This window comes from Nilaparvata lugens, chromosome 2 (genome assembly GCF_014356525.2).
Source record: "Nilaparvata lugens isolate BPH chromosome 2, ASM1435652v1, whole genome shotgun sequence".
Lineage (NCBI taxonomy): Eukaryota > Metazoa > Arthropoda > Insecta > Hemiptera > Delphacidae > Nilaparvata > Nilaparvata lugens.
The window spans coordinates 44,859,113-44,884,482 of NC_052505.1; the positions used below are offsets into that span (position 1 = coordinate 44,859,113).

Genomic DNA, 25,370 nt, shown 5'->3' on the forward strand with positions numbered 1-25,370 from the left:
TAGCAATCTGCTTGATAAAATGTGAATAATCTTATTAGGTGCACTATTGAACTCTACCTTATTTTACAGCAACCATGGAACCAATAATATTACTAAGCTATTAGACTCTTTCGATTGTAGTGGAGAGAATGTGGACTGCTGACAAAATAATTGAACAAGAAGTGATTCTTCCTGTTTCAATGAATCAATATGAAGAACAATATGCATTGAATGCGCTCAGATAGTATCAAACGAAGAGCTATTAGATCGTGATAACATTCTAGAGGATTTTTCCGTCTAACCATCAGATTTCTTATCTTGACACAAGATCCTTGGCACCTCTGCTTTATTTCTTCGCTTTCAACATTTCTTCGTGTTCTTCTTCGTAGCACCCACTCGCCACTTTCAATAGAATCCTCAGTATTGTGTGAAGAAGAAAATCAAGGAGCAAAGTAGCAAAATACAAAAAACAAACTATAGTTAATGAGATCACTACAATATAAAAATCAAAGACTGGAACTTACTTCTTGTTAGTTGTCGACTCTAGTACAAGAACAATAGCCCTAAACCCCAAACCTCCAAAATAGTGATAATTTAACGTGGAAAAATAATTACTTACTCAAGCTTAACTAAAATGCAAAATATAGATGAGCTTTAACATCATGATTATAAACAGTGAATGAACGCATCAAACATCAATTTGGAAATCCAATGAACTGTTCCTTTCTTGATAAAGTTGGAGTAGCTTTAAACCTTGGATATCGCAGACCAATCGCGAAACGTCTGAAACTACTAGCTGGCTCTACTCTACTTGAACGAAAATGCTTAATCGTTATCGTTTAATGATGCTTTAATGAAATTCTTTAATCGAAATGTGTTCGTAAATATCACTCATTCTTGGATAAATATCACTCAAACCATACTTTCATGAAATTCTCTTAGAAGTTTTCATTTCTATATCTGAATCAACAAACCACCAACTTTATCACAATTTTTTATTTCTCATTTCCATATTAAAAAATAGATAAATTCTGGAAAAGGTTGCTGCCTGGCAAAATTATAGAAATTTAACAGAGCACGCTCAAACGTGCTCAATCAGGGTATTTTTGATCAATTATTAAGAGATTCGGGTTTTGTTGATAGGTTAAAATTTAATCTATCAAATGACAAATCTGATCTCTGGACCATCCCATGTCCCTATTCTACACTTCTTTTCACAGATTAATTCTAGTGCGATTTCAGTTATCTACTTGATCCTGCTGTTTACAAAAAAGAGCTATCTAGAAGCCGGCAAACATTATCTAAAACAATATAACAGACTTTACGAAGAATGACGTTTTGATTCCTCTCTATAGTCAAATTTATTTATCTTATAGTAGGAAGAAGATTAACTTATTATTCACCTTTATAAAGAGCAACGTGACAGTAGTCCACACGTAGAGAGTGTCGCCGCGAAGTGTCGACAAGCAGAGCGTTCCCCTAGCAACGTCGCGACGCTATCCCCGACGTCTACTGACGGAATTCGGTGGCTGAGACGGGGGAAGCCGGTGTTTCCCCGGTACGCATGATCGGAACGCGCGTGCTCCCAAGCGCCCCGTGGCGCCAACAGCAACCGTCAAGCGCCACGCCACAGGCGCCTCTCTCTCAATGAGTCAACAATCAAACGCGTCACTTCTACTGTGCCACTTGATTGGCGGTGTGTGGAGCAACCACATTAGATAGATAATGAGTGTGCAAAAATGTGCAACTGGAGATCTCATACATCTTCTTCTTGTTCTCTTGTTCTTACAGTCAGATTCTTCGAAAATATTCTTGAGATAAAATTGAAAATCCCTTGAATCAATCACAATCGCAACATTCCCCAATCACATACAATCATAAGATATTGAATTCATTTTTTCACTATGTCCTCTACATTTATTTGCTGAAATGATGATTCATGAGCGATTCAATTCAATGTCTCTGTTTCGTCTAACTGGGAAAGTTCATCAATTGCCTATTTCTGAATATGCTGAGACAAGTGAGAAGAAGAGCCGTTAATTCACCAAGTGCCACAGCATCAAGCTTTCGTTACAGACTGATACACAGTCAGCTACACCGTTGCATACTAGTTGTGATTAGCGAGACTGGGTTGAGAAGAAGTTACTTAAAGCTTGAAGAATAGATTAGAGTGAAATTAATTATTTTTTTGCTTCTAAATTGCAACATGCTTGTATTACTTGATAATTCGAGAATTTGATATGGTATGATATTGTGTCATACTGCACTTTTTGAAAGCAAACTGAAACTAAAACTCTCTGAAAGCAACTTGTCGAACTGAAAACGTACTACTATTCGTAGTAAAGTTGCCTACTCGAGCTGATTCTTGATCAACTGGGATCTCGATGGAGGGGATGCCAACCATCTCATTCTCGTAACTTGTTATACATGATTACAAAATACAATCAGATAATACGAGTACGGTACTTGACATAGATTACGCGGATTCTTGAATTCACAATATTCAGCAACTGGGCTCAGAAATAAAGAAAATTCAATATCAATTGAATGGATTGTATTTATATAATTTAATACAGCACCCAATATTAAAATATGGCTGTTTCTCTCCCATGTTTTCCCCACATCTTTAAAAACATTCACATAAACTGATACTCTTTGAGTTGTGACTGGTATCATTGAAGACTAGTAGTAGTATCAGGTGCACATGCATCATTGCAGGGCCTCGAACTTTGAGAACTGTTTCATTTCTATAATTCAAGTAATTATTGTTTTATTTTGCCAAGTAAAAGAGTCCATGAAAAGATATTCTATCCCATAGCCAGTAGTTTTCAAATTCACAAAAAAATAATTATAGATCACCTCTCCAGCCTACCAAAAATTATCAAGTTGTGAACGGAAGCATAGAAGAACTATTCTACAGTTTCTCTGTGATGGCTGGGGAGATAATGATTACGCAAAAGCTATGGAAGTCCAGAACGCTTAAGCACGACTTGATTCGCATGTGCGTGCCAGGAATTTATTTCTTACACATCATAAACATCGTATTTTAGTAGCTGGATAAGTCCTTTACATTGTACCATAATAAGTATTCTAGGAACTGAGTACGTTGTTTTTTGGAAATTGAGAACACGTGACTTGATATGGGAGAGTACAGCTTCTTAATATCTTAAATTTTTATTTAAAATTTTATGTTCATCCATTGATCCATTAAAAAATGGAGTTTGTCTGCTCGAAATAGGCCTACTCTATTTTTCATTGTTACTAGGCTACTAGTATGAACAATTGCCAGTCTACAAAAATTTTAATTTGTATAAATGTTGAATGGGTAATTATAGTTTAAAGAATACCACATCCAGTTCTTCAAGGAGAGGGAATCTGATATTCAAATGTAGTCAAACGTAATTTTATAAACGTATCAATTAAAATACAAGATAAGTTAAAATCAATAACATCCGCTATTATAACTACTATGCTTTGAATAACTACTATATTATTTGATGAAAATATCAATGAGAATACAACATAATTAAAAATTAAAAACATTCGCTATCATAACAGTTATGATGGCGAATTTCAACTGTAATACTGTTTCAATTGTTACTACTATATATTAATAGTGGTCCAAGATATTGGACCACTATTATGGGTGAGAATTGATAAATTTAGTTAATTTCTGAAACATTGAACATCAACTGATTCATTCTCCAAGGAGTATCGACGTACATGATGAAGTTTAAACTGGTATGATACTTAGAAAGTGGTTCAATCGTGATTAATTTCATATATGTAGTGAAATGACATCAAAAATTCTATTGTAAGCTTATAACAATAAATGATCATATAGGACTTTCAAATATTTTGTAAAATTTTGATATTTGTCTTCTTGTGTTTTTGTGGTAAATTTTCAAATTGAATATATGGTGATTTGAATTAATGTTGTGGTACATTGGATGAGAAAGAATTGATATTGATAAACTACTCATTTATTTAATTTATTGAAGCAATTTGAGATTGCTAATTTTGGTTCTTATACCATTCATTATCCGTTCAGACTAGTAAATAATACTAACTGTATTAGTATATTTCGCACCTAGGGCCCAAAATGAGACTTTTCCGGCTCCAAATCGGTTTTCAAGTCCGAGGCCGTAGGCCGAGGACAAGAAAAGATTGAGAGCCGGAAAAACATTTTTGCCCGTGGTGCGAACGCTATTTTTCGCCATACAGAAAAATAAACAATATATACTTTAGTATAGGAGAATAATTGTTTATTAAGCACTTCCGAAAGCAAAAGTGGAAGGTCAAATCTGAGGTAATCTGAATATCAGGAAATTGTCCAAGTATTTTTATTTTTTATTCTGATTTGTCTAAATAACCTAAAAGATTATGTACAATTATGTGGGAGGTTGAGTTTATACTTTTTCATTCTTTCGAATGACAATAAGATGATATCATTATAAATGTTTTAATTATTGAATAATAAACTCAAATAATGAAAAGTTTTTTGATCAGCTGTTTCAGCACACTTGAAATTTAGCCAATCTGAATGTCAACGTTAACAATGCTTGTTGTCGTCGACTTCGGAAGTTTATGTTAGAAGTTCTATACTACTCTGAAAATCGAATTTGAATAGTTTATAATATATATCTTATCTGTATTTCATTCATCCAAATAAAATGATAGTATATTATTGCAGAATACTTTATTCAATTCTTGAAGCATAAACTGATTCCGTTTCATAAACTATTTGTAAAAACGTTCAGCACCAAGGATATTGCCCAAGTAGTTCAAAAATTATCCATCATATTTCGTAATAAATGCAGTACTATGAGGCTTGAGGTTAGATTCTATTATACTCTGAAAATTTAATTTGAATAGTCTATAATATCTTATTTGTATTTCATACATCCAAATAAAATGATAGTATCTTATTGCAAAATACTTTATTCAATTCTAGAAGCATAAACTGATTCCGTTTCATAAACTATTTTGTAAACACGTTCACATCAAATCAGAATCAGCTGATTTCAAGGTTATTTTACAGCCCTAGGGCCGTGAAAATTTTACCGGCCTGGTCAGAGAACAATCACTTTCGGCCTCCATGACGCACGAAAACCAGCTCATTACAGCCAAGTGGGGCGAAAACTATTATACAAGTTAAGATAAATAACTCACTAGTTCACACCAGTAAACTAAAAGCTTAAGCATTCAGCAACAATACATAGTGTGGGTGAAGCCCTACTTTGGTCATTAGCTGTTGAGCGATGAAGGTTGAGCTCTCTCATTGGCATGGTGTATCAACTGTAACTAGCATCCCAAATTGTTTCGATAAATTGTCTTTGATAATATCAAGCAGTTTTCATTCAATTTGTATTTTGTAGTTTGATGTAACCTTCCCGGAAAGTAATTTATTGTAGTCCACTACAATCCAGTTACAATAATAGAACTTTAGAATGATTCATCACTTTAAAGCAATATAAATTGTATCAATAAGTCAATAATATTAACTAATGACTAGTTACATTATGAATGTAATTTATAATTTAGAATTTCATTATAACAATCCCATTTCAATGACTATTATTCCGATTAGAAGAGCCAATCATCACCATCAATTTTATTCATTACTGAAATTTGAAATATTATAGATATTGCCAGAAATATCCCTATTACTTCCTTACAACTAATTAATTAATTAGCCGTCTAGGGAGGCCAGTTAATCAAGTCGGATTACACGATGGCAAAATTAACATAGCTGTAGAGAGAAGTCAACCAACAGTGAACAGTGGTGTTGTAGCGCAGTGTAGGGAGGTCTGGTGACCAGTGAATGTTAATTGGAAACAAGATTCTGTTTGGCTTGTTGGTTGCTTACTTGTGCAATGTGGTAGCATGACCGGCTTATCTGTTCTCGAATTAGCATCGAAACTACTAGAGAGCCAGTGCTAGCCAATAGCAGTTATCGATATCAGTTACTTGCCAGTGCAGATGACTCCTATCATAGATACAGGTCACGGAGAAAATTAGATTCCAGTTAGGTTGAAATGGAGAGAAATCAATTAGGTCGAAAATTACCTGCACTTTTGAAGGGAACTGACTAAAAATTCGGTTAAAATTATCATGAGTGAATTTTTTCATAATAGAGTTGCTTACAGCAGATCATTAGCATTGTCGATAAATTGGACGTTTTCACACCGACACGACACAATTCACTCTGATGGACAGTATTAGAGGAGGCTGTGGTTTATAAATACGCGAGGTCTACTGTTCATATATCTACTATTATTCACTTATCTAGTGGTCAATCAAGCGATAGTTATAAATTGTTTATTTTTGTGCATAGACATTATTATTAAAATACGAAATGCTGTAATGTGTTAACTATTGTTGATATTAATGTCATTTATTCATGACTGTTGAGAAATTATTGTTGATAATTACAATAATTTGTATCATGCTGAAAAGCTATAGTGAGATTTTCTTTACAAATTCAGTGGAAATGATAGGTGAGAGTAGTAGGTCGTCTCTCATAGCAGTGATTCCGTTCATCCCGGTGAATCTTTCAAACTTTATGAAATAATATGTGATATAATATCGAAGGTAACCTTGTGATATTTCTCTCCCAAATTTAGATATCACGTAGTCCGAAATAGGTTAAGTCTGATATAATATAGATATTCGATTCTTGTGGGTCATATATTGTATAAGTTACCAAGGAAATATATTTTTTCATGATTTCAATTATATGTATAAATAATTGAGATTAAATATTCTAGTGGTACATTAGATCTTTTCAGCCAACAAACGATATGGCAACGGTACGGACTTCGAGAAGGATATAGCTAACTGCTTTGTCTAAGGCCGACAAGGACAGCAAACCATTGATAATCAGGTGCTGACTAACATGTATCTCACTATAGAACATTGAGTCGGCCTACTATCAATTTGTGAATTTCCAAACAAATTAAACTTTGCAAAAATACAGATATAAGGTCATGTGTGGATCAATTCTAGAATTCACGTGATTGACCTTTATCACGTGATTTGACCATAAATTGACCTTTTATCATCTCTACTATTTTTGAAATTGTATACCATTTACTAAAACGGTTTTCGAAAACTTGCAAAGGTTAAGCATTCAACTGGAGGAAGGAAGACACCTTCTTCCGAGGCACTTGTTTTCTCACACCAACCAGCAGATAATCCCCCAAAACTAATAAGGTAAACGAGTATTTGGTAGGGTAACTTTTTGCCACCCACAAAAAACTGTAAACGCTTAAACAAATTCGAGGGCGAGTTCTTCAGGGAAATGAAGTTGAGCGATATGGCTGTTTCTTCTTCCTCAGCCGCCCCTCCAATTAAATCTGCATTCTTATCAGGTGGCTGCCCCATGGAGAGGGTGTAGGGGGAACCCGCGGTAGCGTTTAATTTGAAAGGGGGCGCGCCGACAAAAACGAACCGAAATCGGGGAAATTCTAATTAATTACACCCTCAACTGAACTTTTACTGCAGTTGGACGAGCTGAAATGATTACTCCGAATCCCGGGCAGCTAGTCGCAAATCGCAAAGTTGGGCAACTCTTGTGGTGGCGTGCGACATTTCTCGCTCAGATATTTCTTGGAGGCAACCGCCGAAATTCATGACTCAATTTCAACACCAATAATTTCCAAAACATAAATCTTATGATTCTTGAATGAATTGTGCTGAATGTCTTGAACAACTGTTGTGAGTAAAGTGCTTTTCAAAAATGTAAATCATGAATGAATTTCTCTCTTTGGCAGTGGAAACATGGATATCAAGAAAAGCTGGATAGCTTAGCAAGTCTTGGAATTTCCAAAATAATGTTTATCATGTTAGTAAAACATAGCATATGCTCGAATTTGTATGAGAGGAGAAAACATATCACCAATTTTACTCCTTGATTATCAATACTTTTGATTATTATTATACTAGCAGGTAACCCGTGCTTCGCAAGGGTCTTTCTTAAAACTTGACGTAATGAAATCTAGAAGAATTCAAAATAGGCCTATAAGATAGGCCTGTATTACAAGTAAATCAGTTTGACCACCTTTCAATTGAAAAAAGAAGTTGGATTCAAAATGGCGAAAAAAATTTGGGTGTGACGGAAAACCTGTTTTTATCATTCGAAAAGGATCCCCAATCATACCTATCTTCTGATTTCCCTTTTAAGAGAAATCTTCTGCTGCTTCCATACAATCTGGAAGCATGAAAAATAATTGAAAACTTGACAAACTGAAAACTTGATGTAATCAAATCTTGAAGAATTTAAAATTGGTATATAACCACTCTCGGTTAAGCAAGAATCTATATGCAAAATTTCAAGTTAATCAGTCCAGTAGTTCTGACATGATAATGCGTCAAACATAATTTCCCTATACTTTACACCTGTATAGGCTACGTTTATAATCCAGTTCTTTCCTTTATTATAGTATAGAAGATGATACATGGATGGGATGATCATTGTTATTTTACTAAAAGATAGAATAAGTTGAATAGTTTCCCTTTCAGAGGGAGTTTTGACAACCCATAAAACTCATTTTTCATTTGAAGATATAACGAAAAGGTGCATATGACATTATTTTTTTGCTCAGCTTGCCAAAATACCCCTCATTCCAATATTAAAATTTTCGACAGACTGTACAGTGAGTCCTTTATACAGTGTCCTTTGCACACTTTGTCAGTCCTTTGTACAGTGAGTCATTCTATCAGGGCTCGAATAATTTTGAAATTTAAATTAAATAAAAATGGAAGAATATAATTTATTTATGTAAATAGCAACACCTTCATTGAAAGACATATTAACTGAATGTGTTTTCATATTGCCGATACAGCATTGATGAAACTGTAGACGTTTATTTAGCACTTTGTCTCAAAAATTGTTCTAGCTATAAAATTAATAATCCATGCCACGTGTAGGCCTGGAAAACGAAGTTTCAAAACTATGTTTTTCAGGTAGAAAGCAATATAGAAACAGATGTTCCTTATTTAATTTCGACCATATAATTAGGTGATTTTTTAATGAAATCGAATGTACCATTAATGAAATTTAAACATTAATTCTGAAAAATCTAGAAGGAAAATTAAAATTTGGACTTCCAGGTGCACGAGATTGATATTTTTAGAATTTATGTGCAAAATTCGGAGATCTAAATCATTCCCGTTTTCCGGTATGCAATCCACAAGTTGACATGTTTTGATGCGAACAAACGAACAAACGAACACACGAACAAACACAACCCTACTCTCTCTTATTACGAGATTATATAATATATATATATATATATATATATATATATATATATATATAATTATATATATAATCTCTCGTATATAGATTAATTTTTGTCATTCGCTAGATGATAGGGAAGATGTATTTTCTATTCATGGAAATCATCTTTTATACTCCTATTGATATCTTATTATATGATTGATGACAATGAAAAATATTTCAAAAATAAATCATCAGAGTAATGCTCAGTTATGTATAGGCTAGACTTTTAACTCATAGAAAGTTAAAACACGATGCGGTAAAACCGCAAAATTCATCAGCATGAAATAAACTGTTGTCTGGACTAACTTTCTCCAATTCTTCCAAATAATATTAAGTTCAAGTTTTGAATCAAGAAAGTGGAGTGATAAACTATATTCGGGAATTTCTCCAACATCAAAATACAGAATGAAAGGATCATCTTAGCCACACCCATGACTCCAATATCCAAAAAACAATGAACGATAAAAAATGTATTCATTAAGTGATTAACATACTGTCTTATAATTCTACAGCCCGGTTATGAAATTCTAGATCGTGGCAGTTCCCTTAATGAGGCATTCACCCACAGTACTGTCACCCTTTCATCGAGGAAGTAAATCTGTTATATTCACCAGAATGTATAACATTTAAATTGAGCTATCTACCATATCTTCTATGACGCATTGTGTGTAGTGGGCCTATTTTTTATACAAGCCTGTGGCACTTTATCTACTCGAATACGGTTCCAACTATTAATTATTTTGGGCCTATTGTTCTATGGTGGGATTTACTCCAATCTCTGTCAGCACTGGTTGAATGAAAAACATTGATTTTATTGATAGGGAATGGTGACAGTTATAGTGAATCTGACAGGAGTTGAGAGGGAAGTGTATAGTAATATTCTCATAACGTGGAACCACGAAGCAGTCGGGTCTGGATGTAGTGTGTTCAACTTATTCTCTATAGCTTCTAAAAGCACGAAAAGTTCAAAGCACAAATTCATAGTTCCGTGTACATGACAGTACATGACATTCTATTAACATTCTTATTTCCTATAGAGTCTATTATGAATATCACTAGTAAAACTGTACCCAGAGATACTATTTTCTTCAGAAGCACGTATTTTGTGCAATCAAGAGGAATCTCAACCCTCACCTCAAAAACGCATCGAGCAGTAGGAACACTACGGATTGTGTGAATAATGCCCTGAGACAAGTGGGCGGAAGTAATTGAATTAGCAGTGAGTGGTGGTCTGTCTCTCAGGGCCGGTCAGCTATTCCTGGGTGGAAATGGAGCTGTTTTGAGGCATTATTGTTGAAGCGCAGAATTAGCCCACTCACTTCTCATCACCATTGAGCTGCCTGATAAAGGCTGTGTCCTCTATTATTGTTAGGAATTAAAAATGAGGTCCAACACTAATAAACACGGATCATAGCGCTGCTTTTCCATCCACGTCGATCGGCTTAAACCAAAGTTTTTCCATTACGCCTTTCCACATAATCCTCAACTGACGCCACTACAGTATCCATTTCAAACAAGCAAAACACTCGACTTTTCTCCAACTCATCTTTCTTGTAAAAACTGGCTCTCGCCCACAATCTCAGGCTATCATTTCACTCACTAATATCTTCGTTCTACCAAAGACAATACATTTACAGTATCGTTTTCTATTGAACTATTGAGTGGCATTTGAATTTTAAAATAATAGATCTTGAACAAAAAAAGTTTTATTCAGTGGATCGGTGAGTAAGGAAGAATACTGTATGTATCGTATTCAGTAGCCAGTAGGCATATGAACTCATGTAAAAATCAAGAGTGCTTGATTTATGATTGGGTTCCCCTCTGCACTGAACTAATTCCGTCCCCACTAAATTGATAATTGGATATGGCACTGTCTTGAACTTTAGTTTAGCTGGCTAAAAGTTGATGATGATACCCAATATAACTCGAACAAAACTTGTTGCTTTCTAACTTTGTTAAGTTGACGATAGCTTGAGAACATTATATGTTTTAAAAAATATGGACGGGTCACTTGGTGATGGCTCCAGTGAAGTTATTTAGCTCAGTGGTTTCCTCTATAATTATCATTTCCGTAGTAGAAATCCATCTTGCGGACCGCTGTGAAACAATAGAATGAGACGCTCGCCGTCTATAATATGGACGTCACTACACATATTTGTTGAGTATGAAGTCAAAGCTTCTAAAATTGGAATCCTTAGAATAAAGCATACCTTTGTAAGTATATGACATACAGCAACCAAATAACCGTGACATGTGATGTGACTGCCAAGTTTAGCACCAATCACAAGTTACAGAGCACGTGACAGTGATGTCAAGAGAGTTATAACTGAATAAATTGGATTGTTTATTATCCTATGTTAGGAGCAAGGCTGAAACTTGACAGACTTGATCAACTGACTATCTCTGGAATGAGCCATCCTTAACAGCAGTGGAGTTTAAAACAGTATTCCATACTGAAGAGAAGTAATCGAGTGTTTTACACTGATGTCATATGAATTAATAGTTCTGTCCAGAATGACAAGCGAACCATTCAGAATCCCTTCAAGCGTCCTTTTTGTAGATAATATTTTTGGATGTACAACAAGTATATTACCGAAAAATTAGATTGGATTACATCATGTCACAGTGAATCCTATTACTCATGTAGATTACTTGTACAATATCATAGAGAAACGCTATTGTTTCTCTATGATAATATGCTAACTTTGAAATCATTTTACAATAATAGAAACTAAAGAAATCTAGAGAAACGCTATTGTTTCTCTATGATAATATGCTAACTTTGAAATCATTTTTCAATAATAGAAATCTAGAGAAACACTATTGTTTCTCTATGATAATATGCTAACTTTGAAATCATTTCTCAATAATAGAAACTATAGAAATCTATTCACGTTCATTCACTATTTTCAATTCACAATGCATGACGTTCTATCACTTTAATCAATTATCTGAAGTATGAAATGAAGTTCTTTTCAATGTGTTGATTGGGTGCCGTTGACATTTTAATAAACTAATCAAGAGTTTGAGAATGAACTAAGTGATAACAATTATTGAAGTTATTCTAATGGTGAACTAGTTTAAATTTAATGTATAAAAACTATGTTTCCAAAAATTTCATCAAGTTTGAAAAATATTCTCATTCTTCTTTCACAGGTTCAGCATTACTGCCAGTTCCTAATCTCTGTGTCTCTAAAATCAACCCTTATATTCCTTGGACGTCTAAGTGCTTCCAAATAACTAATACAGTAGGGCCTGTTTGGAAATCCGGTCATCACTCATCCTATTAACATGTACCAATCAGTCACTCCTGATCCTATTCATTCTATCTTTTATTACAAAGATGTTGAGCTGATTCCTGTAGCGATCTTCACTACTACATCCATATGTTCTACAGAGAAACCTCATCTCGGAGTCTGATGCTTGCTCCCTGCTCTCATCACGCTTGGGAAGTACCCAGCAGCAATCGTTCTGTGGAACTTGATCCTGGTTTCCTTGGATGTACTATTCTTTAGATTTCGATGGATCATTTTACAAATGTGTTGGAACCTACTATCCATCTTGTTGTCCGAATCTTTATCACAGGATATCACAGCCAAGATATATAAAATGGGAGACTTGCTTTCAAATGTTATTGTTGATTGAGAAATATTCAATGCTTCTTATTCATTGGAACAGGAATAGATAACTATTGGAAATAACTAGAGAAATGACAAGTGAACGGATTTGATAGAAATGTCCAGAGATCAGATGATTCTGTGTGTGACTCTTATTACTATTTTAATATGAGGGGCATGGGATGTGGGGAATGTTGTTTGTGGAAGACTTGAGTCAAACTTCAACGACATGATGACATTCTATTGGCAGCTACAAACAAGGACATCTGTTACACGGCTTGAAACGCGTCTAAAATTCGAAGATGCTATTGCCAGTACTCTCTCACTCTCACTCTCTCTCTGTATCTATGTATCTCTTCCTCTTCTCATTGTCATTCAACGTGTAAGACATGTTTCGTTCAATTTTACGTTTGCCAACGTCAGAAGCCGCCAAGTCACGCCAATATCCTCTGTTTCCACCCTCTGCATTCTAAACATAACGTGATGTACTGTCTACAGAGCTGAGCAAAGCATGCTACAAGACTCCATGTTGTTACATTTCACTATGTGCTCATCTCATTGGTAGTTGGGACATGGCTTGGCATTGCTTTGATTTGCAAGTCTAGACTACCAGAATAGCACGTTACATTCTGATCTGAGATGTGTTATTTAATTCAATGTCTGATCTCGAATAGTTCTATTTTCGTGAAAGCTCGATAGTTCATGTCATTGTTGATATCAATTTATTTATGCAATCATACTTGAATGATTGTGGGAGGAACAATGGGCACAGTCCTATACAGTCCATCGAATTTTGATGTTTTACTAGTCCAAAAGTAGATAATGTTTCTACCAATTTCTGTCTAATTTTCAGTAGCAGTAAAAACTAAAAGATTGGGAAATAACACTAAGAAAGCAATTAAAAATAAGAATTCGAATTCATTGTACCAAATAGTACAACATATTTCGATGTTGTTCATCACATTACGTTGGTGTTTTGGGTGTAATGATCATTTCATGAAGCTCAGCTATTTAAGACCTAACAAAATCTAGCGCAATTTTATATTTTAAAAAATCAATACAGCTGGATACGGGTAAACCCTGTTCATACTATTCCTCGAGAACACACTAGTAATTTATGATGAAAAAATATTCACGTTTCGGAATTGAGAAGATTTCAGCGAGTGAAACAATATTACGGTTTAGTGAGAGGGGAGCGCCTCGGCTGTAAAGAGCCAGCATGGGACAGTTCCTCTAAGTGGCTACAAGATGACCACCTTTGAAAGGGTGGTCACCAGACACCCTATGGCTTATTAAGTCGATGAAGAACATGGTAAATAAAGGAATTTGAGCAGAATAGCCTGATAAAAGAGAGATAATGATGATGACGATGCACGAGAAGAACGATGTTGCGGAGAAAAATAAAGTGGTGGGAGGGGGGAGGATGCAGAATGAGAATGTAAAAGAACGGAAATTAAAAGTAAGAGACTGGAGAGAACCAGGATGGGGAATTCACCGCACCCTGGTGAAGTAGACGTAATGTGGAGTGGGAAAGATGATGGAGAAAAATGAAAAGAAGATGTTGAAGATGAAAAGGGGGTGGGAGTCAGAAATTGAAGAATATAAGAGAAAGAAAATAACAAGTGAGAGACAAAAAAGTGAGTAGAAAAAAAGATCGGGGTGAGAAAGGAATGGAACATAATAGTAGTCATATTAGAAGAAGAGTTGAGATGCTATAACAGATTGAGGAAGACAGAAGAATATCAGGAAGAAGAAAAGGATGAAAGAGAGAGAATAATGGATTGAAAATGGAAGAGAAGAGAAAGCGAAGGAAGAGGAGGTGGAATTGTAGGGATTGAGAATTGAAAAGAGAGAAAAGAGGTGGAGTGGGGAAAAAGAGGAAGGAGGGAGATGAAGATGAAGAGAAAAAAGGAAATAAAGAATAGAAGATGGAGAATGATAGTCGGAATAGGAGTGGGAGTGGGAGGAGGAGGAGGAGGAGGAGGAGTTGGAGGAGGAGGAGGAGGAGGAGGAGGAGGAGAGGAGGAGGAGGAGGAGGAGTTGGAGGAGGAGGAGGAGGAGGAGAGGAGGAGGAGGAGGAGGAGGAGGAGTAAGGAAGGAAAAGGAGATTATGAGGGAGGAGTAAATGTAAAAGTAGGGGGAGGAGAAAAGAGATGGGAAAGGAGAAGAGTAAGGGGTGGAATAGGAGAATAAGACGTGAGGGGAGAAGGAACGCGTGTCTGGTCCAGAGCAATCTGGTCAGTTTCTCATCGCAATGAAATCGGAATGCATTAGGCCAGAAATGTGTTGGTCGATTTCGGCCGAAAGAAACAGTGTCCACGTCTGAGGCATACAAATGCCATTGGCCTGGCCATACTGAACATAGGGCGTCTGCCGAATCGGAATGGACGCTATTACGACGCCTTCTCTGTCGACAAACATAGATAAATTCTATTATCCGTTCATGCCTGGCTGTGGAAATCACACAGTAAGCCTCCCCCCCCCCCTATTGTTCCTTGACTCAGCTCAGCGTTTGCAGAAAGAGCAAAGCAGAGAAGACAGCCGCAGACTCCGCAAAAAAAAATAAGAGTGACAAAAGCCGCGAATAGCAACAAAAAACTGAGTGGAATATCAGCCAGGTAGAACAGAAGCAATTTGCCTACTAAATATGTCCAAGCGATGTGTAACTATTTTTATAATTTTGTCCAATAGCCAACTAATTGGCAAAAAAGTTTAAATGGTAACCATTATTGGATGTTCAACCAATTTCAATCGTATCCAATCCAATTGGTTGTTCACTCATCATTCTTCTATCGCATCTATTCTGAAGTTAGTTGTCATGCGCGTTAAAGTGGGTTTTCTTTTGTGCGTAGATTTCCGCAGTCGACGATGACAGACATTGTTGTCTGAAGACATTCATATTGTCCAAATTTTAATGCTATAACATAGATGTTATATGCTATAACATCTGATCCAATAGCATTCGTTATTTGTGTTTACTCTTTGTGAATTGAACCATTTCGAATAATAACAAGATAATATCGGGGCACCGAGCTTCACTCGTTATTTATTTATTGATAAACAGAACACAATTCTTCAAAATGATTGGGGAAGGACAAACAGGCACAGCCCAAAACTGTTTCTTCCCCGAATTTTGATTTATACACTATAAATGGTCCAGAAAGTAGGTTATGTTTCATACACTTGAATTCAGGTCCAATTTTCAGTCAAAATATTTAAACAGAAAAGTTCTAATTCGGATTGTTTACAAACCAAATTGAATAACAAAATGACACTCGCTAATCACTTAAAACTGTAAAATAATGATTAACTTTGAATATTATGATAATATATTATATACTCCAATTCAGAGTGATGAACCATGTCATGTCAACAAATCAGATTATTTTAATAAAATTTCTAGATAATATTCCTCGCGAGATACGATAAGCTGATTGAATGATTACACAGCTGATCTCCCATACAGGTACACGCATCTTCTGTTATCGACAGACGAGGAAATTATCATCTGTTCTTCCAAGGAAGAATTATCCTTCAGCGAGTTTTCCAAGGGGTGAGACATGGTGCAATCGAATTTTTATATCATAAACCTACTATGTTCCAAATTTCGTGAAAATCATTAGAGCCGTTTTCGAGATCCGTTGAATATAAATAACCAGATATACTAAGCGAGCAATTTCAGTATAAATATATAATATCGGGAACCGAGCTTCGCTCTGGAGTACAAAAGCATAAAAAATGTATTACGAAAGAAGAAATTATAATTACATTCATACAGAAATGTTCTATCTAATCACAGTAAATTGAGATTAATTCCCAAAAAGAAGGCAAACATCTCCCTCACAAAGGCCCAGTTGCACAAAAGCCGGTTAGATTTCAATCCTGATTAACTTCACGTAAACCAAATCAGAGAAGACCATTTCAAAAAAATGGATCTACTGGAATTAATCAGGATTGAAAATAACCAGGTTTTTTTGCAACCGGCACTAAGTACCTGATTGAATGATTACAGAAGTTCAACAGCTGAGTCATGATTTTGACTCACACGAACTCGCTCACTCACTTCCATCACCAATAGACGATGAAATAATTATTATCAGCTGTTTTTCCAAGGATGATTAATAATAATTATCCTCTTAATGTCATTCAGCGAGTTCTCCAAGGGATGAGACCTAGTTCAATCGAATCTTTATATTATAAACCAACTATGTTCTGAATTTCGTGAGAATCGTTAGAGCCGTTTTCGAGATCCGGTGGAATACAAACATATTATAAACATCTGAACATCCACACATTCAAACATCGAAACATCGAAACATCTAAACATATAAACAAAAAACAGAAGTTGCTCGTTTAATAGTATATGGTTACGTGGTTATCTGGTTACATGAGTATATATTTATGTTCAACGGATCTCGAAAACGGTTCTAACGATTTTCATAGTAGGTTTATGATATAAAAATTCGATTGCACTAGGTCTCATCCTTGGGAAAACTCGCTGAACGACATTAAAAGGATAATTCACCCTTGGCTGAAACAGCTGTGGATAGTAAAAAGTGAGTAAGCGAGTCAGTATGTGAAAAATCAAAATATAGCATCCCCGAAATTCATAAGATGACATACAGCCAGCTTCTTCTTTTGTTTATAAGTTTGTGTTTCTTCCATTGATAGTATCATAGTGTTTCTTCCACTGTGCCATAGTATTCATAGTGTTTCTTCCATAGTATCAAATTCCCAATCAATTCATTAGTTTCAGCCATCTAAATTCAAATTATAGTTTCCATGTTTATTTTGAAATAAGATTGTTTAGAAATTGTACACGTGAAAGACTTGACTTATTTTGGACTGAAAGACCTTAAATTTGGGAGAAAAATACCTTATCATTTGATCTACCAATGTTATAACATCAGTGTTATTTGTATCGTGAAAAAATGTAATGTGAAGTTATCTTTTTATCAATCACTAGCCGTCAGGCTCGCTTCGCTTGCCATATCCGTCTAGTCAGGGGGCTCCGCTCCCTGAACGCCCGACTGGATCGTCCAAAAATGAGATCAGCGGGCTCGCTTCCCTCGCTTGCATTTCTCATTTGGGCATGCTTCATTCCATCAGAAAGTCAAAGTACTGAGAAAATGTAGAAAAGCTGAGAAAAACGTTGGAAAAACGCTGATTTTGGACAAATCTTTGATGAAATATTAAAGTCACCTCATCACAAACTTTTTAGACTCTACTAGCTAAACCTCTGTACCAAATTTGAACATTTTCTGTCTATTACTTGATGAAAGAACTGATCGCTAATTTTGGGCGTATCTTTGGCGTTATTTCAAATTCTTTCTAACACAACATTATTACACCCTAGCTTAGGTTCTGTACTAAATTTGAACAATTTATGTTCATTTGTTCTCGATGAAGCTGAGAAAACGCTAAAAACGCTGGAAAAACGCAGATTTTGGGCGTATCTTTGGAAATTTTTCCAAATCCGTTCTTAGTGCGCTTCTTAAGGGCCAACTGAACTTAACAAATTTGAACGTTTTTGGTCCGGTAAATTTTTAGTTCTGCGAGTGAGTAAGTAAGTCAGTCAGTCAGTCAGTCAGTCAATCAGTCAGTGAGTGAGTACCATTTATGTATATAGATCAGTGATCTCTAATAATCATTTATAGATAAGGGGAATTGATTTGAGTAAACTCAACTCCATTTGAGCAATAAAATTTGGGAGTCAATTCGGTTCATGACTACTAGAAGAGAGGAAGCCTTTCTGCCGGCATTCTTTCCACATGGTCTTTCCACTGCTTCCGGTATTGTGTAAGAGAGAATACGAAGAACCTAATTCAATCAATTTTTATTCACTAACCTCAAATACTTCTTCTAAACTTCAATTGAAGAGAATTTTGTATTGCCAGTCTATAGGCCTATGCGATCACACGGGAAGTGGTGAGCATAAAATCTTCAAAAAAATACTGGCCGGAATATTAATTAGTGGAGAAATGGTCATAAGTAGGGGAAAATTCTTGAATTTTAAGAAAATGGGAATTTAATTTCGTGCATGTTATCATTATGCTGTCAAATGCTGATGTGCATTATTCTTTGTCCTGAGAACAGCGAAGATCTTTCAAGGTAACCTGCTAGTAGTTATTACATGCTCAGCTGGAAGTACAGTATTTCTGTTGCTTTTGAACTGAATTATTGTAAGGACTGCAATCTTGACATGGCAGTTGAAAGAAAAGAGTGAGTGGGAAACATTTTACAATATAATAAATTTGGAAGCCACACTTTTGTATCTCAGAGCAGAGATTCTATTTTTAGGCAAGATACGGTGTGGTGAGATACTGTGGAGGGAGATGGAGAACGTGTAACTGCTCCTATTCATTGAACAAGACGGAGAAAATGCGATTGCAATAAAATGTTAGTGAATAAAAGCTCGGTATCATCATTCCTACCCCATAGAATAAAGCTTACTCAAAAGGCCATAGAACGCAGCAGCTTCATGGAGTCCTTATTATGTTCCTTTTAGTACAGATAAAACAGTAACTTAGTCTTCACGTTTATATCGAATTTACGATTATGTTAAATCGAACGAGGCCCGTGATACGGGGTGCGCTCTTTTCGCATATAAACATTCTTTTATTACCGTCGTTAGCGGAGTAGAGCTCCACGAATCAGACGATGAATGGAGTTTCACTTTAATTTTTTCACCGGTGTCAATTAAGTACACGCTGAGCGAAAAATAAAAAGCGAAATGGCCCAACACGTTGTGTGCTACACTCCTCTTATATACCACCGAACATTATCTACCTTCAATACATTAACGACAGAATGTCCGGGCTTTATGTTTATTGTCGACTACATGGGGGATGCGAAATATGAGTTGAATTTTCAAAGGGCACAGGTTCAGCAGCAAAAGTTCAATCAGGTACCTTCTTTGAATAATGATACTTTCCAGCTTCAACAGTGAGCTATACTGAGAAAAAAGATCCTACTTTTCTGTTGTGTTTTTGTTGATGCATTGACTTCTACAAAGAAGACTAATACCTAGAAAAATATAGGAGCTTGTCCAAAACACAATGAAAAATACCAATATCTTCAAAACAGTCCGATTGTCTGCACAGCTTGTTGCCACTCTCAATAAATTACGTTTACTTGTAATCTGGATTCTTTATCTTCCATAAATTCGTGAATGATTTTGAACACTTATAACTTTTGAAAGAATGATCAGATCTCTTCGTACTACAGCTCATTCTTCTTAGCTCGTCAAGGCGGTTCAAAATCATGAATCATAACTGGAATTTGATGGAAAAATAAAAAATTCCTCCTGTGTTGTATTTTACCCTATATTAAGATACACAAAAAATGGCCAATTCCTATATTCAAAACTGTGTATCTCGGTAACCCGAAATGATAAAATATGGTACTTGGTCTTGATTTGAAGAACAGAATGCTCTTTCATGTGAGGTAAATGAATTTTATAAAAATATAATCGTGGAGTAAGATACGTTTGTTTCAAAAAATCAAGAGATTTGCTATATTTTCCTCATTTTTACAGTCTCGACAGTTTTTCGATAATGAACAGTAATGCAAGATGGATTTAAGGCAACTTAGCTTATAGACCATGTAATTCTCTTTCATTTGAGACCGATCGCCAGTTTCTATCATGTATCTTACTCGTTTTAGAGACTCTTGAATAACAGTGAAATCAAAGTTTTCGAGATTAAATGGAAAAATTAAAAAAAGTCCAAAATTTTAGGGGTTTTTGGGGGTTTTGGGGGTGAAGCCGCCATCTAGCGTGTCAGCAAATTTCAGATTCGAATTCAGCGCTCCAAAATACATATCGAACCGTCGAGAAAAATTCTTTCGGGGCTGTTTCCTGAAAAACGACCATTCGACTGGACTATTAGTCTGTAATTGATGTTCCAAAAATCAAAATCCTATTCAATGGAACTAAAAATTTGTGAATTCAAATTGTTACTTATCTGACTAATGAGATCTCAAGCAACTTACACAAGAACATTAAGGCTCGTTAACTGTAAATACACAAGTTATCTATGCCTTTGAAAAACTCAGTCTATAATAATGTTGTAAATTGAGACCATAGTTCAATGATTCATCAAAATCATAAACTTTTCTAATCATTTCAATTCTTCCATTAATTTATTGTAGTTTGTATGAGTTTGTATAATTCGAACATGATTACGTAATTGCGCTATTGAAGAATATGTGTACATGAATATTCCTAACATTTACATCTCCTTGAAAATATTCAATCCTGGATTATTACACTGCTCAAGTTGAACCTGTGAGCATTCGTGTTGTCAGTGGTAGTTGTTTTGCAGTGCAAAAATTTGCAATCAGGAGAAAAAGAAAAGTGGTTGGCGGTGATTCAGGTCGGCATGATCAAAAACGCAAATGCAGAAAGGTAAATGTCTCCGTACTAAAATGGAATGAGATAAAGCTAATGAGGACAGGAGTCCGTGAAACGTTGCAAAGAACGAGCAAAGGCCACCAAGAAGGAGTCGGGTCCTGATAAAAACGGCCATTACTGGCTTTGACATCTGATAGCCTCTTGATAAAGGTTAATCTTTCGACAATTTATCCTCTCACTCATTTTCTCCGACATCCCTCACTGCAGATTCGTACCAACGTAAATCAAGGTACTCTTAACTCGACACCGACGATTTAGAGGATTGGCTGTTGATATTCTACTTCTTACTTTCCTTCAAACTTCTAACTTCATTTCCCTCTATTCATCCTATTTCCAACTCGATCCATTCATATTTCTTTCGGTTTTAATGTTATAAATTGAATTTTCTCCAGAATAGTCCTGTATTCATTTTTTAAATTATAATCATCATTAAATTTAAAGATTAATAGCCATTGTATTTTGACTTAAATTGATGAGTATTCTCGATAAAGGTATGATTGGTTGGTTCAGCCCATTTCATATTGGTTGAGGAATAACAAGAGGTTATTTTACACTCATTCACATGATAAAAGGATACTCTGCTTTTGCGCTTTCACTTCAACACTTTAGCACTGAAGTAATTCGTGCGGCTTTCTGCGTTGAAGTTTTCCTATTCATGTACCTACGTTGAGCAGCTGGGTTGTTCTACGTTCACATGGAGTGAGTATTTCCTCATGTCTTTGAATAATATCACTGATGACTGACTGATGACCACTCCCAGATCGAGATTGAGGCTTGAGATTATGCTTGTAGAGAACCAATTTGTTATAAATTGGAAACTTCGATTTCCTCCCAAGTATGAGGTAAATTTTCTTAAAATCGATGCGGTTTAGTGTTGAATTTGGAAGTTGGTCTCTTTTCTTCTCCACATGCTCCTTCCATCTTAGCTTTGCATCCAGCATCATCCCTAGATACTTGACAGTGTTGCAGTGGAGTAAAATATTCCCAATGAGTCTAGAGGGATTCTTTGGTCCTGTACAAGATCCCTGAAGAATCTACTAATTTTCTACACACCTTGGGTCATATAGGCATGAATCAAGTTTTTTGATAGTACATTGGAAAGAAGGTGTAATATTATGTTAACAATAATGAAATATAGTGATCATCGTCTTCTTCTTTAGTCATCCTCATCCTCTTCTATATGTTTCGTATTTCTCTATTCGGGTTCAACATTGTCATAGCTCAATAGGCCTAAGAGAGAAAACCTTAGCCTATCAAAAAAATCCATCTCTTTATTCATCAATGATAGATACTCAACTAACCTAGAGATGATAAAAGTGATGACATAAATTAAAATTATGAAGAACAAATCCAAGCTCAGTAAGAAAACTCACATTTAAATTTGCAAAGATAATATCCAGACATTAGCATTGAACGTGTGCGCTAGGATGAGGAATATGATGATAGGAGATGAATTTTATTCAAATATATTGGTTTTTCTACAATGCAACCAGCTTTCGGTGTTATTCACTGAGCCCACAGCATATTTGAAACTAATACAGATCCTTGGATAAAATGCTGATTGTTACTACAATATAACACAAAAAATCTTGATAAAAATTCATGAAATACTACTCTTATAATATTTCGTTCAAAAAATCAATAGCTTTCAGTGTAATACGATTCGAATTAGTCGAGTATTTAATAATAAGTGCACACCACAAAATGTCACAACTATGTTTTGTCATGAAATAAAGAGAGCTTCTTTGATATTCTTTTGATGTAGTAGGAGCAATCATAAAAAAGTAAAATTACGAGACAAGTGGTTTGTGAAAAAGTAATAGATTTCCGACATGTATGGGTTTGGGAGGGGGAAGTGTAGGCAATCCACATGCACACATACTGCCTACAGACAATATCAATAATACAAATTTCTTTACACGAATCCCAGCGGAGTGCGTAAAAAGATGGAGAACACGGGATTGTGTTTTTCGCGGTGCATAAAATATGACGAGCCAATTTTTCCAAACATGTTTCCGAGTCGAGATTGCAGGGTGTGATGTCTTTGTCTGTCAAAAGTTGTGTGTATCGTTCGTCTTTTTCCCTGTTGCACTTTTCCGTTTCGCCGTGTGTGCGCCGGCTCCCGGGGGAGTGCGTTGCGTCGTGTGCCCCATGTGAAACGATATTGTCGCGTCGCGACGCTATGCAACGTGCCTCGTGTGAAATTGGCTCCCATCGAAACAGCTGCTGCTTCCTACTTCTGTCTCATTTCTCCGAAACTCTGTCCTCAACGCATTTGCAAAGCTGGATGCTCGCCATCCCTTCTCGAGACACGCGCTTTTCTCTCCTAATTAATTGCTGGAATTCTTTCTTTCTCTTACTGTGATACTCACTACATCCGCTCCCAATTCTTTCTTCTCTCAGTCTTTCTACTTGTAGATTCTTGTCTATCTTTCAATTCCTTCTTCTTCAATTTTCTCTCTTTTTCGATTGAATCCGCGCTTTCCTGTTCCTCCCAATCACGCTACAATTTTCCGTAGCAATCTGTTCATCCTCCTCCAATTATTTCAACAATTGCACTTAATTACTACGGTATTACAGTATTCCATTTTATTTGCCTCCTTTCTCGCATTTGTGGTTGATTGATAGAGTGGAGTTCAAACTGTCCAAAGTTTGCCACATTATCAAATAGAGAAGTATTTTCTATTCTCCTCTTTATCTTTCTCTTATTTATCTATTCCTTCGTTTTCTCTTCTTCATCCTCTGTTTTCTAAATTTTCTTTTTCTCTTTCTTTCTCTTCATCTTATTCTGTTCATTCTTTTTCCGCTCTCTACCTCATCATTTTCCCATCCCACTTCCCTACCATTAGGCCTACCTCTGCTACCCATTCACCTCCTTTCTTCCACTACTTCATGCACCTTGTCCAGCTCTCATTACATTACCTCTCCTATTTTTCCTCCTCCTCATTTGGTTCATAAAGAGTATTCAGGCACTTTGACCAAAATCATTGTATATTAAGCAATATTGTGATCTAAGCAATATGAGGAATTAGTGTATGGTATGTTTTAATTAATATTTGAAACATCCTAAATTAAGAAATCCAATCATTCTCTTCCTTTCTTACCTCAACCTGTCCCTGCTTTCAATACTTTTACTACTTTTCCTTCCCCTCTCACTCAATCTGTACTTCATCACCCTTTCCTTCTCTACCCCTCCTTTCCTCCTCCGTCTTCTCTACCCCTCAACTTTGCATCACCTCTCCACCACTTCTCCTTATTACTCCTTTGTCACTTTGCATTACTTCTTTCTCATCATCATCATCATCATCATCATCATCATCATCACCATCCTTCCTCTTCCTGCTCCCACTTCTCCTTCTTCATCTTCATCTGCAGCTTCCCACGCCTGCGAGTAGTGCTACACCTGTACACTCTGTTGCCTGAGCCTGCCTACTCGTACAGTTAGTCAAAACGTTGGTCGCATATTAATTAGCAAGGCCAAACACTGCTGCTGCTGCGGCTTTCCGCGTCTACGTGCCTCCACAAGTCGGTTGGTGGGCGGGGCGAGCGACAAAATTAGTTAACAATCATACCTGTGCCGTCGATTAATCGACTTCTGTGGCTCCTGTATCAGCTCAGCTACCCATTCATTTGAGCTGATTGACAATTTTGAAAGAAGCTGCTAATTGATGAGTCAGATGATCAGTAGAAACTACAATAGTCGGAAATTCAGATGGGCTATTCAAAATTCTAATATCTATTTCAGCTATTCCAAAATTTTAAAATTTCTTAGAAGTCAGTGAGCTTAATGACTAGATTTCTTACCGGATTATCGATTTCCAGTTAGGACTTGAAAATTCCTATGTGAATTGTTGTGCTTTAAATATCATAAGATAACATAAAATCCAGTCATAATTATACTTACAGCTTGGGACTATTACAGATCTTTAAGATATATTTTCATGAAGGTCATTATCACAGCAAAACGGAGCTTCTATCAGATGTTTCAGGAGCTGTTTCTATTAAATTTTCAATCTGTGTCTGGAATAGTTTCTGTAGAAGCATCTTTGATGTACTCTCATTTTTTACCTGAATA

At 35.9% G+C, this 25,370-nt stretch overlaps 1 protein-coding gene across 3 annotated transcripts in view; it reads right to left on the bottom strand.

The window, feature by feature from the left end:
• LOC111048457 (protein prickle) overlaps positions 1-25,370 on the bottom strand; it is a 357,446-nt gene that overhangs the window by 194,666 nt on the left and 137,410 nt on the right. Inside the window, exon 1 of one of the 3 annotated variants that reach the window (XM_022334518.2) lies at positions 1,383-1,502. The exons of the other annotated variants lie outside the window; for them this stretch is intronic. The gene's annotated coding sequence lies outside the window, so the exon portion shown is untranslated. Of the gene's footprint in view, positions 1-1,382; positions 1,503-25,370 lie in introns of those variants that run through there. 3 annotated transcript variants of the gene reach the window in all.